The sequence below is a fragment of the Scyliorhinus canicula genome, chromosome 15, assembly GCF_902713615.1.
Source record: "Scyliorhinus canicula chromosome 15, sScyCan1.1, whole genome shotgun sequence".
In the NCBI taxonomy this organism is placed as follows: Eukaryota; Metazoa; Chordata; class Chondrichthyes; order Carcharhiniformes; family Scyliorhinidae; genus Scyliorhinus; species Scyliorhinus canicula.
In genome coordinates, this window is record NC_052160.1 from 140,985,769 (window position 1) to 140,999,976 (window position 14,208).

The window sequence follows — 14,208 nt, forward strand, 5'->3', positions numbered from 1 at the left end:
GGACACGCACTATGTTCAAAACTTGTAATTCTAAAACTTTTCAATCTACATTCATGTTCTTTCGTCTATTCCTTTGGGGAAGATCATGGGCAGTCAAATTTCTCTCGCTTCCCACTCAGTAAATCCCAGCTCTTGTCAATTCTGAGTCAAGGCCAAGCACGTTTACAAAGAGAATGGAGGGACCTGTGGCCCTGGTCTACCCTCAAATACCAGCAAGAAAACTGAAGGACAGTGATGGAGCCACGGGAGACTTTTAGCTTGTGCTCCTGGTTGAAAAGAAAACCAGATGTACGATTAGGCCAGATCAATTCTATTTTGGCTGAAATCTAACTTTAAAAGTAACCAAATATGTCTCATTGCAGAAGACAGCTCATGTCTTATGTCTACATGGATAGTGTGAGCTAATTAATAAATTGCACTTATCAGCACTTATCCACAGGAACCCAGCCTAAAGAACTGAAATGGAAAGCACCCATTTACAGTCTACATTGTACCTGTATATGGATCCTGGCACCCTTTCTTTACCTTTCATCTATAAATGTTTTATAACTTAGGGTAATTTAGATTGGGATTTCATACGCAGCCAAACCTTTCAACAATTACTCTTTGTATCCATTATCTTCCTGTTGGAAAAAGTACTTTTTCTTTCTTTTAACTCGCTCAAAATTGCAACACTAAAGTCAGGGCGAAGGGTTATTTATTCCATCCAATGGTGGTAATGGTTACAACATTATGCCACACACAGCGTCACAGTGGCAAAGCACGTTGACGATCCAGTGCACTGTGTGGGATTCCCTCTAGCTAAGTCCTGATCTTGGTTGTGCTAAAGAAGGGTGTGAAGCTTAATGAAGGTAAGCCATTGTCAGACACATGGATGGGAACTGCCTCAATGGCAGGTGGAATAATTGCAAATTGTATATCGATGCACTATGCCACAGAGTAGGGTTGATGCAAGCACACAGCCTCGGTTCCCACACTTTGAGTTCCTAATCTTCGCTGTGCTATGAGTGGGAAGATTCAAACCGTGGTTAGTAACTTCCTCACAGAGTGGTAGTCAACTTCAGCAAGGTCAAAGTAAACATAAAACATGCTGATCCTAGCTCTGGCAAAATTGTGAGGTCAACAAAGTGACCACAAGACATTTAACTGTCCATGACCCTCTCAAAGGAACAGCTCCAAGGACAGACTTACAGCTCCAAGGATAGACTTGATCAGATTGCTGCCAAACCCTGGTCAATTTGCAACAGACGGAGAAAAGTAGACAGAGGAAGAAACAGATGTGGAGAAAAATACAAAGATAAATGGATAGAGATGTCTGCATATCAGGGAGGAAGGTAAATATTATGGTAGAAAATGAAATATGAGAAAACCTGTGATACAGTCAGAGAAATAAATAAATTGGATGGAGACAGAAAGAGAGCAGTTAGAAATAGTAAGGGGTGTTGTTGGGGATTGCTAATGAAAGTTGCGACCACTTCTGGAGTTGGGGCCTCGGTGGCAATTAGGGCAGGAGCATGGACTGCCTGTGAGCAATAAAAGAAAATACATGGAGTAAATAAAAAATAAGGAGAGAGACAAGTTATTTGATGGAAAAAATATGAATATTCTAGAAGCTGAATAATTCACTGGGTGGGTGATAACGCTTTATTTGAAAAACGGGGTTGTACATTGGGAAAGTTGGTAACTGCGTGTGTGTGTTAATATTGCAGGAGGGTAGGATTAGGCTTGATTCAATGGTAGAAGCACTTGCTAACAGTCATGGTCCATGTTTACACCTGAACAATTGCGGCTTGGGTAATGTAGCAGAGGGTAGTTCGATTCTTTGGAACTGTCCCATATACACAGAACGGCAGCATGGTAGCATAGTGGTTAGCACATCAGCTAACATGGCTTCACAGCGCAGGGGTCCTGGGTTCGATTCCCGGCTTGGATCACTGTCTGTGCGGAGTCTGCACGTTCTCGCCGTGTCCATGTGGGTTTCTTCCGGGTGCTCCAGTTTCCTCCCATAAGTCCCGAACGACGTGCTTGTTAGGTGAATTGGACATTCTGAATTCTCCCTCTGTGTACCCAAACAGACGCCGGAATGTGGTGATTAGGGACTTTTCACAGTAACTTCATTGCAGTGTTAATGTAAACTTACTTGTGACAATAAAGATGATTATAAAAAGAAAGGACTCAAGCTAAAATATTTATCCAAAGTGTTGTTTGAAGGCAGGATCTTGCCAACACCATAAACTATAGTAAGGGAAATTCAAACATTTAAAGATAGAGTTTGCAATCGAATGGCCACGCTAGGAGACCCTGCTCCCGGGATTTAACTGGCTTGCAACGCCTCGCGAGACCTAATGCGATATCGCAAGATGTTGCGATGTAAATCCCGCCCATTGTGGGTGGGATGACTTTTTAGCAAATCTACTTATTAGAGCAAGACAGCTAATCTCACTTTAATGTGAAGATTCCCGAGGTACCTGAGGCTTTCGGATTCAACCCCTTCGCCTCAGAGACCTCGAGTGGATGCCGTTCAATACAGATCTCCACAAAGAGGGACCAGGCGGAATTGCAATTGTGGAGGTCTTCCAGGGGATTGGAGGCCCCCCAGGTGCATGCCCTTTGGACAGGGTGGTGGCCTGGCACTGCTGGTGCCACCTGTACACCCTGGCAGTGCCACCTGGGTGAAAGCCTGGCATTGTCAATGTGCCCAGGTGGCACTGCCAGTTTGGCACTGCTGATGTGCCAAGCTGGCATTTTTACGTGTGCTGCCGATTGGGTTGGAGACCTTCCCATAGTGCTTTGGGGGAGGTCAGAGGTCTCGGAAATCAGGACGGCTTTTAAAAATGGCAGAGGTCCTCAGTGCACAAAACGGGACCATGTGAGGCCTTGGCAGCGCTTTCCCCGCTGAAGCCCTTTATCCGGCGCAGGTGGCATTTTATAGTCGTGTGTTGGTTGGCGCTGCGAGTGCCAGGAAACACGAGGCTAAACGTGCTTGCAATGGGACTTTATTCCCTATTTGTTAGATTGTGCCCATAATATAAATCCAACCAAAAGTGAAACAGTGGATTTATAACATTGGCAGTAAAAATGCTTCAACTAGGGTTAGGTGTGGACTTTACACTCAATCAAAAGGGAATGTGGTTGGGCAGCACGGTGACACAGTGGTTAGCACTGCTGCCTCACAACGGTGAGAACTCCAGTTCGATCCCAAACCCGAGTCGCTGTCCGTGTGGAGTTTGCACATTCTCCCCATGTCTGTATGGGTATCACTCCCACAACCCAAAGATGTGCAGGGTAGGTGGATTGGCCACGCTAAATTGCCCCGTAATTGGAAAATAATTGGCTATTCTAAATTTAAAGAAAAAGTGAATGTGGTTAGCAGGAGAACAAACACTATTGGCTAACCGAATCAAATTAAATCGAATGAACCTCAATTCACCCACTGGGAGACAGGGTTTATCCTCAGTCCGTTTGAGAGTTGGCAACATATGTATTGGCATCACAAACAATAGGCATAAATTTTTATTGCGATCACTCAACCTTGACCCCAGTGTTTTATTTGCTTGCATTACTTCTGCAGCTTTCAATGTTTATCTCAATTGTTCCTGACTTACTAGTTTCACTTTTGTTTCACCATCAGCTCACTGTGGAGCTGCTGATGATTTACAGCGGGAGTGGGGGCAGAAATGTGGAATTGCATAATTGGAAGTAATTCCAAATACACCCATTGCCCTAAAGACAATCTGAAATCAGAAGAAGTAGGAGCCGGGGTAGCCCATGAAGCCCGCTTTGCCAGTCAACATGAACGTGGCCCACCTTCTACCTTAACTACACTTTCCGGCTCGCTCTGCGTAACCCTTGATGCCCCGAGAGGTCAGAAACCTGTCTGCCTCAGCCTTAAATATGTTCGATGATGGCCATCCACAATCCTCTGGGGTAAAGGATTCCAAACTCACAACCCACTGAGTGAAGAAATTTCTCCTCATCTCTAAACGGTCAACCCCTTCTCCTGAGTTTGGTGTCCCTTGCCTGCCCAGAAATTAAGGTAACATTACAAACATTCCACCTGTGCGGTGGTGGATGGCGGGTCGGGTCAGGCGGCGCCATGTTGCATCAGTGAAGAGTTCCCGCCAATTTTATTCGCGTAAACCTCCCGTGGATTCTACGTTCAAGCACTTAGTTGCAGGAACGTCGCATCCCGCCTCTGATCTTGATTCTAATCCAGTGACTCGGAAGTGGAAAGTACACAAGTGTGGATGTTGCTTGAGAACAGGATCAGGTTTCAATTTGCGTACAATCAATCAAATAACTCAGCAACACCCACTAACCAATTCCACGATCAAAAAATGATTACTTAATTTTGGGGCTGGGTTCAGAATAACCAAGATTTTGGACAATGGCAATTCAGGGCCCAGCCATTCACACCTTGTCTCGACACAGCTTTTTCTTCTTTACCCCTCTCATTGCCACTCCCTGCGGCCACGCACAAAGGCACCCTTTGTCGTGTAATCTTTCCTGAACGGCGTCCTCTTTCAGATCTTGCCATCCTCCCTCTTTCGTGTGCTCAGGACCATTTAGATTTCTGCCTTCACCCAGTTCTATTGAAAGGTCGCAGATCTGAAACATTGAGAGAGACCCTCTGGTTGTTCACACCAGCGGGCTGGTCTGGTCCCTCCGGTGGCGCACACACCCCGGCAGGTTTCCTGGCGGAGTGGGCTGGATTCGACGGGAAATCCCATTGATGGTTGCGGGACCAGATGATTCCACCAGCAGCTAAGGGCGGGCTGCCTCCCGTCACTGAGACCCACACCGCGGGGAGGTCGGCCATTGACTCTATTTCTCTCTCCGGAGCTGCTCTTGGACCTGCTGAATATTTACGGCTTTTATCCCAAAAAATTAGGTTCATTTACATTTTGCAGAAAGGTCCAAAGGGAAATAAACAGGGAGTGCAGAATAGGGTAAGGGGAGGTTAATTTTTCTCTGGACATACAGTCGGGAATTTAGAGCCCTTAATAGATCTCCGGATTAGTCCTTTCTCATTTCATTATTTTTGTAAATGATCAAGTGGGAAAACTAACACAAAATCTATAAAAATACTGCTGCTAAGTAACACTGGAAAATAGACTGTATGAAAGCAATGAGTTTGGTTACAGTAAAAACGGATGCATGAAATACATGGAACATACGAACTGGGGGCAAAAGTAGCCCACTCGGCCCCTCAAACCTGCTCCACCATTCGAAAAATGAAAATGAAAATCGCTTATTGTCACGAGTAGGCTTCAAATTAAGTTACTGTGAAAAGCCCCTAGTCGCCACATTCCGGCGCCTGTTCGGGAGGCTGGTATGGGAATTGAACCCGCTCTGCTGGCCTTGGTCTGCTTTACAAGCCAGCAGTTTAGCCCACTGTGCTAAACCAATCATTCGATAAGATCATGGCTGATCTGATTGTAACCTTGGCTCCACATTGCTGCCTACCCCCGATAACCTTTCACCCCCTTGTTTATCAAGAATCTATCCACATCTGCCTTGAAAATATTCAAAGACTCTACTCCCACCGTCTTTTGAGGACGAGAGTTCCAAAGGCTCACCCCCCCCCTGGAAGAAACCAAATTCTCCTCATCTCTGCCTCAAATGGGTGAATGCTTATTTTAGAACAGTGGCCCCTAGTTCTAATTCTCCCACTAGGGGAAACATCCTCTCCTTGTCTCAGGATCTTCGATGTTTCAATCAATACAAGCTGAGCCTGACCAACCTTTCCTCATAAGATAACCCATCCATTCCAGGTATAGTCTCATAAACCTTGTCTGAACTCCTTCCAATGTATTGACACTCTTCCTTAAATAAGGAAACCAAAACTGTACACGGTGCTCCAGATAGTATCATTAATGCCTTGTACAACAGGAGCATAACCTCCCTTCTTTTGTATTCAATTCCCCTCGCAATAAACAACAATCTTCTAGCAGATTTCCTAATCATGTGCTGTACCTGCACACCTTATCAAATGCTCTTTGGAAAAACAAGTATTCGGTGTTCAATATTTATGGAGCCCCAGTCAATCCACCCAATTAAAGTTGTCTTTCTAGAAACTTGGTAGACTAGGCAAAAATCAATATTCCCAGCACAGACTAATCCATGCGTATTTATTTCCAATTCAAGCTAATGCGAGGAACAGATGGAAAAGGCCCCTCAATCTTGCTTTGACATGCAGCTGACCTGCACTTCAGCATCATTTACCAGCCTTTTCCTCATATCCTTTGATACTCTCACCCAACAAGAATCTATTGACCTTACTCCTAACGACTCCAATTATTTTCTAGTATCCGCAGCTTTTTGAGGTACAGGTGCCCATTTCCCTTTGAATTCCTGAGTTCTTTTCAAAATGAGCAAGTGTAATTTTAAGGTCATGACGCCCAGTTTCTCCGGGATTCTCTGCACGCACCCTATTGAATGCTTTTAACATTTCAACCACTGACTAGGGTATATTCTAAAACATTTTGAGCGTAAGCAGTTGAGGAAACGACAGCTGCACCCTCCCAACCACCCAATCCTCTCCCAGGGGCAACGAGTGACTGACTTATTATCAAGTTTGTCAGTCACATGGCGTTAAGTCAGGATGTGGTTGGGTTATAGGCGCATTTCATTATAGAATCATAAATTAGAGAAGCACTAAAGGAGGCCTTTTGGTCCATTAAGTCTACGTTGACTCTTTAAATGTAAATTTAACAAAAGCCAGATTGCAACAGGCAAACAAGTGATCACTTTGAGATATGTCTCGGCCCTTTACTGTTCAACCAGATTGTCCTTCAGTGGTGGAGATAAACATTGCAGTTGAAGCAACAAAATTAATTCATTTTTTTCAAAAGCTCACAATGGAAAGGACAAGTAAATTTCTATTTTATTGTGTCGCCAGTCAAGGTGTTTTGTTCACCCCAATAGCGTTTTCATCTGGCAGGGTGAATCAGCTGTACAGAATCACAGCCTTTGTTTTGCTCTGCATTGGGAGCCATGTTGGAACTTCAAAAGCTAAATATCCTCATCTTCCTCTCTTCCCTCAAACAGGGAAATATGCCTCGATCTCACAACACTGAAGTCTCTCTCCCATTAACCACACCTTGCCCCCCCCCCCCCCCCCCATCTCTCAGCTGATGGCCTATTTCCTCTTCCCTTGATTCCATTCCATTCAGTTCTTGGCCACTCATTGATTGCACCTGGCCTTATGGCTTCTGTTATTATGAATGGGTCCTCTCCTGAGGCATTGAAGGACTTGTTCAAAACTGGCATCCTCCTGCTCCTCAACAGATTCCGTCAGGTTGAACATTGGAGGAAGCCAAGTCATTGGGCAGAATTTACTACCCTCCCCTGAGGCAGATTTGGTGGTGGTGGTGGTGGGGGCATTATTTGGGCAGGGCGGTGGTGTGGGGGATCCTGCGAGCTTTCCAGCTGTGCCCTAATAACATGTGGGGTGTGAAGGCCTGTGGCCTTCCATCCCGGCAGCCAATTAAGACCATGAAATGTGAAATAGAGCAGCGAAAGGTTGTTGCCAGGGACCCAGAGGAAAAATCCCCAGCTCAGGGTAATGGCTCTGGGAGTTGAATCCGATCGGAGGATGTAGTCATCTGGGACATGGGAGACACTTGGTTTCCTTGTGGGTCCCGGAGGAGCATTCCTGCATTTCCTGATACACAGGGAAACAAAAGAAAATCCACAAATCCACATATAAATTCTTACTTTGCTGGACCTAGATTGTAGTTCAGGAGAAGGTTAGCATATTGGGAAAGTCTCTTGTTGCCTCGCTCGCACCTCTGGTTAAAATGGCAAATATGGCCCCAGTTATGTCAACAGCGCCTAATCTGCAGATCTGACCGTCCTGCTTGCATATTTAAAATTTAAATTTAAAATTGGCAAAATGGACGTGTGCCGCTCTTATTTTAACCCAAAAAAACATCAACCTTGTGTGTCTGGATCTTACCTTTTGAATAGCTATCGGAGGTATGCAGAATGCGGAGTTGAGGCTTTACTCAGATTAGCCGTGACCTTAAGAATGGCAGAGAAGGCTTGAGGGGCTGAATGGCCTACTTCTGCTCCTACTTTGTATGTTCGCACTGCCCTAACCTGACTCACTTCCTGTCTCCAATACACTGAATTTAAAATCTTAATCCTCATCTTCAAATCCTTCCATAATTGCGCTACACTCTTTCTCTGCAACATCCTCTAGTTTTGCGGTTGTCGTCCTCAGCATCTCACATTTTGTGGCACCTTCCCTCTCAGTGTCAAACCATTAATGGCACAGCCTTCAGTTGACTCGGGAATTTCCTGACAGAATTTCCCACAGCTATACTTCCATCAACATATTTTTTTTTGCCAAAATCTAATCTCTTCTAATCAAGCTATTGTCCTCCTCCTCCTCCTTGAGCTCACCGTCCATCGTTTGGTCCCTGGCTCTTTATCTGTCTGGTTTCTTTTCTCACCCCCACCTCTTTCCATAACATACTCTGTTCATGAAAGTCACTAGTTTAAGGCACCTTGTTGTTATTGAAGGTTTCAGCCGAACTGTTTTTCAAACTGATTCTCCTCAAATTAACCTACTTGTGTTTTTCAGTGAAAGACTTACAGCTGTGAAGGGGGGTTCTTGCTCTGAAACTCTATGCTTTTAATCCTGTACTTAAGGTATTGAGGTACTTTCTGTACCAGCTGTGTTTGTCACAGTGGAAAGTTTAGAGGTGGGTGTTTTTATTTACCAGTTGAGAATATTTTTGTATTTTCTTAATTTAAGAAATGACTGATTTTTCAAAAGGGACTTTTCATTCAAAAAATACAAAAAACATTGGTAACTATAAGTATTTTTCCAATGAATGAGCCCTAACTTGTGGTGTCAGGAAGTGTGAGCACTGTGTTTGTGTGAAGGACAATAATTTTGCCATGTTATTTATAGGCCAGTATTTTATGAGGATGTTTTTGAACACTAATTTTCTGTAGATACAGCAGCTGGTATTCACACTACGCAGCAAATGGTAATTATCTTTACAGCACTCACAAATCAGATTTTGTGATATTTTGTTAATTTAAAAAAAAAAAAATCTTTATTGTCGCAAGTAGGCTTACGTTAACACTGCAATGAAGTTACTGTGAAAATCCCCTAGTCATCACATTTTGGCGCCTGTTCGGGTACACGGAGGGAGAATTCGGAATGCCCAAATTACCTAGCAGCACATCTTTTGGGACTTATGGGCGTCCAGAAGAAACCGACATGGGGAGAACGTGCAGACTCTGCACAGACAAGTGACCCAAGCCGGGAATCGAACCTGGGACCTTGTCGCTATGAAGCAACAGTGCTGACTACTGTGCTACCGTGTCACCCATGACCAGCAGTCACACTTGTTTGTTTTGCACCTTCACACACTTTATTCCCCTTTGGGGAAATGTGGGGAAGTGGTGGAAGGATTAGCAGGCCAATTATTAATCCATCGTACTGCATCATGAACGCTCCTTCTGTATCCAACAAGTCCTTGAACTCAGACCTTTCAGCTCAGAGGTCAGTGCTGGACCACAGGACCTCCATCACAATTACACTGAACACTATCCAGTAAATACTCAACAAAACATTCAGTAATCACACTGTACAACACTGTACGTTAATTCCTAGACCTTCCCCTAATTTTACTCGTTTTATCTATCTCTCACTCCTTTCACTCTATCCCCTGATTCACCTGATGAAGGAGCTCCGAAAGCTAGTGATTCGAAACAAACCTGTTGGACTTTAACCTGGTGTTGAAAGACTTCTTACTGTGCCCACCCCAGTCCATTGCCGGCATCTCCACATCACTCTATCCCCAGTGAAGGACAACCTGTTCTATCCAGTTGTGAATTATCTCTTGTCAAACGTCTTACATGCTGGGTTGGAAAGGAGTGCTACATACATTCTAGGGACTCCATTCTTTTATCCCTTTCAGTTACATTTTCATGGACGATAGACTTTTCAATAAATATTATTTAATGGAATGCGAGCATTGCTAGCAAGGCCAGCATTTGTTGCCCATCCCCAATCGCCCTTGAGAAGGTGAGCTGCTTTCTAGAATCGCTGCCATCCAGGTGGGCACAGGGCCGTGGAGGCCAAATCACTGAGTGTCTTTAAGACAGAGATAGATAGGTTCTTGATTAATAAGGGGATCAGGGGTTATGGGGAGAAGGCAGGAGAATGGGGATGAGAAAAATATCAGCCTTGATTGAATGGCGAGCAGACTCGATGGACCGAGTGGCTTAATTCTGCTCCTATGTCATATGGGGCGGGATTCTCCGACCCCCCTCGGAGAATCGCCGGGGGGTGGCGTGAATCCCGCCCCCGCCGGCCGCCGAATTCTCCAGCGGCGGCGAACTGGTGGGGGCGGGAATCGCGCCGCGCCGGTCGGCAGCTGCTCACAGCGGGCCCCCCACCCCTGGCGATTCTCCGACCCGCGATGGGCCGAAGTCCCGCTCGTTCTATGCAGGTCCCGCCAGCATAAATTAGAGATGGTCCCTTACTGGCGGGACCTGGCTGCGTGGGCGAGCTCCGGGGTCCTGGGGGGGGGGGGCGGGCCGATCTGGCCCTGGAGGTGCCCCCACCGTGGCCTGGCCCGCGATCGAGGTCCACCGATCCGCGGGCGGGCCTGTGCCGTGGGGGCACTCATTTCCTAGGTGCCGTCCGTGTAAGCCTACGCGATGGCCGGCGTGATAGTGAACCCCTCCCTGCGCATGCGTGGACCAACGACGGCTGGCGCAGTCCCTTTGGTCCCGGCTGGCATGGCGCCAAAGGCCTTCCACGACGGCCGGCGGGGCGCAAAGCACTCCGGCGCCGGCCTAGCCCCTGAAGGTGTGGAGGATTCCGCACCTTCGGGGGCGGCCCGACGCCGGATTGGTTCATGCCACTCCGTCCCACCGGGAACCCCCCACCCCGCCGGGTACGGAAGAATCCCGCCCATGGTCTTATGACTCTTCCTCGGGTGCTGTTCCTTGTTGGGATAGTGGTGATGAGGCCAGTTGTAGATCACCACGTGTTATCCTGGCGCAGATCACCAAATTCATTTTGGCATCCTAGAACCTTCACATTCGTTGTTTCTCGACATCCAACTATATTGTTTATTTGCTCAATATGTCATCAAGTCCTTTCCTGTTGCAACCACGGTCTACTGCTATCTGCCTTAAAAATATTTACTGTGGGCAGCACAGTGGCACAGTGGTTAGCATTGCTGCCTACGGCGCTGAGGACCCGGGTTCGAATCCCAGCCCTGGGTCACTGTCCGTGTGGAGTTTGCACATTCTCCCCGTGTCTGCGTGGGTTTCGCCCCCACAACCCAAAGATGTTTAGGGTAGGTGTATTGGCCACGCTAAATTGCCCTTTAATTGGAAAAAAAGAATTGGCTACTCTAAATTTATTTTTAAAAAAATATCTACTGTTACCATTTGCTGTTTAATCGATATCAAAGTTCCCATATAAAAGACTAATTGGTGGCACGGTGGCACAGTGGTTAGCACTGTTGCCTCACGGCACCGCGTGCCTGAGTTTGATCCTGGCCCTGGGCTATTGTCCATGTGGAGTTTGCGCATTCTCCCCGTGTCTGCGTAAGTCTCACCGCCATCTCACCCCAACCACCCAGTATGTGAATTGGCCATGCTAAATTGTCCCTTAATTGGGAAAAAAAACTTTTAAAAAATTAAATATTAAGAAAATACCTGCCAACATAGTTTTGAGTAGTCAGTGGGATAGTAACAAAATATATTTATGGTGCTACATATTGCTTTAATTAGGATAACTTATTTGAGTCCCATGTCATCATGGTTACTTTTTACCCTGAGAAATCAGACATGGATATTGATCTGTCCCCAGCTCGCACCTGATGGGGTCAGAGATGCACAGTTCGACTGAACTGTTCTGAGGGGGGCAAAGAGTAGGTGGAAACATCTTCTCATACTTGTGGTTTGTGCCTGTATGTCGAAGGTGAGTCCTCTCCAAAGGACCTATACTTTCCATGTGTCACACAGTGAATGGAGTGACTACAATAAACGCAAGCACAGCACAGGTGTTCCTGCACCACCCTGATAATGAATTTTAACCACAGCTTCTGAAAGGACCAATTACTCTATTATTGTGCACTCCATTTCCCACCTGCTGGATCCTTGTGGTCTCTCAAAACACTTTTATGCTTACAGGGCCTTTTCTTGTGTGTGGAGAAGACGCTCTGCATCACTCGTCTCCTTTTACATGTCGAGGTCTGTCCCAGTCTTTGCAGGTATGCTGCCCTCCTCTCCATTCCATTTATGTAATGGTGGTTCAATGGGTTGGACATAATGGTCAAGGTGGTGGGCCCATCCACCGGCTGGAATGCCGATGCCAACCACACCATGGCTGTTCCTGTGCACCATGACATGATTAAATGTCAAGCAGGCACCGGCCTGGTCGGCTTTGGACTTCCCTGTGCTGCTGGAGGCCCCAGGAGGAGGGGCAGCCATGGAGCCTTGAATCCATCTCAGGGCAGGCTCTCTGTGCTCCGGCAAGGGGGCGTGGGGGGGGGGGGGGCATTTTAAAGGGCAGGGGGTGTCTTCCCACAGGGGTGGCCCCTGTCAACAGCAGGTCCCTCCTTTGGGTACAGGGTTCCCAAGCAGGGGGTACTCCGCTCTCGCCACCCCCAGGCTTTTGGCACGCCTACCCTTGATATACCTGGCGGGTTGCCCAAATGGCGTGGTCACGGGTATTCTACCTGCAATGGCTCTTAATTGGCTCTTAACGACTTCAATTGACCTTCAGATTTGAAGGCTGTCCTCCATCATTCCATCCCTGGACTTAATTGGGGGAATGTGGGGAGGTTATGGGCTCTATGCCCTCTCCCTCCTTGCCCCATTTTGTGCCCCCCACCTCCCACCTGCCTCCTAGCCTGCTCCCATCTTAGACTTAGACTTAGAACAGTACAGCACAGAACAGGCCCTTCGGCCCTCGATGTTGTGCCGAGCAATGATCACCCTACTTAAACCCACGTAACCCGTATACCCGTAACCCCAACAATCCCCCCCCATTAACCTTACACTACGGGCAATTTAGCATGACCAATCCACCTAACCCGCGCATCTTTGGACTGTGGGAGGAAACCGGAGCACCCAGAGGAAACCCACGCACACACAGGGAGGACGTGCAGACTCCACACAGACAGTGACCCAGCCGGGAATCGAACCTGGGACCCTGGAGCTGTGAAGCATTGATGCTAACCACCATGCTACCATGAGGCCCCTTCTGCCTAATGTGTGGACTCAGCATAGAGTCATACAGCGAGAGAGATTAGCTGGTTGTTTCCAGGCGCTCGGAATGCCGGGAAACACCCTGCTATCTAATGTCCATCTGGGTACATTGGGGCCTTAGTGGGGAACTCCCAAACAAGGCCGGTCTTAGCCCTGTTTTTTGTACTGAGGAGCTCCGCTCGCCGACATTCCTCAGTGCTGTGAAAGATTGCGACGCCATTTTTAAATGGCGTTCTGATATCTCTAGCCACCGGTGTGACTCCCATCCCCCCCCCAACCCCCAACTCACTATAACGGGGCTCCCTGGGCCCCTCTCACACCTCCCTCCCTACACCCACACAGGATACCCCCCCCCCCCCCCCCCCCCACCAGATCGATCACTGCCGTGCAAAGGATACCAGCTTGGCCTTGGCGGTGCCTGCCTGGGACATTTCCAGTGCCCCTGACAGCTGGCAGTGCCACCTGGGCAGTATCAGGATGGCACTCAGGTGGCACTGCCAGGGTGCCAGGCTGGCACTGTCAGGGTGTCCAGGTGGCACCAGCAGTGCCAGGGTACCACATGCACTTGGATGCCTCCAATTTCTTGGGAAAGCCCCACAAGTGTCCTTCCATCTGATCTTTGGACTTTGGGAGGAAACCGGATCACCTGGCGTAAACCCACGCAGGCACGGGGAGAAAGTGCAAACTCCAGACAGACGGTCACCCGAGGCTGGAATTGAACCCGGGTCCCTGGAGCTGTGTGGCAGCAGTGCTAACCACTGTGCCACCGGACCGTCCCAAACATCCCACACAGGTAGTCATCTTTGACACTGAGAAGATCCAATACTGCCCACATGTAACAGGCCATCCACTCCACTCGGCTGTCCTCCCCTGACATGTCTTAAAAGTAAAAATTTACACCTTAGACTAGAACAAATCGAGAAGTAATACTTTTCCCAACGAATAATACTTTTT

At 47.4% G+C, this 14,208-nt stretch overlaps 1 long non-coding RNA gene across 1 annotated transcript in view; it reads right to left on the bottom strand.

The window, feature by feature from the left end:
* Positions 1-1,621: 1,621 nt before the first annotated feature.
* The window catches only part of LOC119978424, a 166,799-nt gene continuing 154,212 nt past the window's right edge, over positions 1,622-14,208 (bottom strand). Inside the window, exon 4 of the long non-coding RNA XR_005463447.1 lies at positions 1,622-2,059. This is a non-coding gene — a long non-coding RNA (uncharacterized LOC119978424). The remainder of the gene's footprint in view (positions 2,060-14,208) is intronic.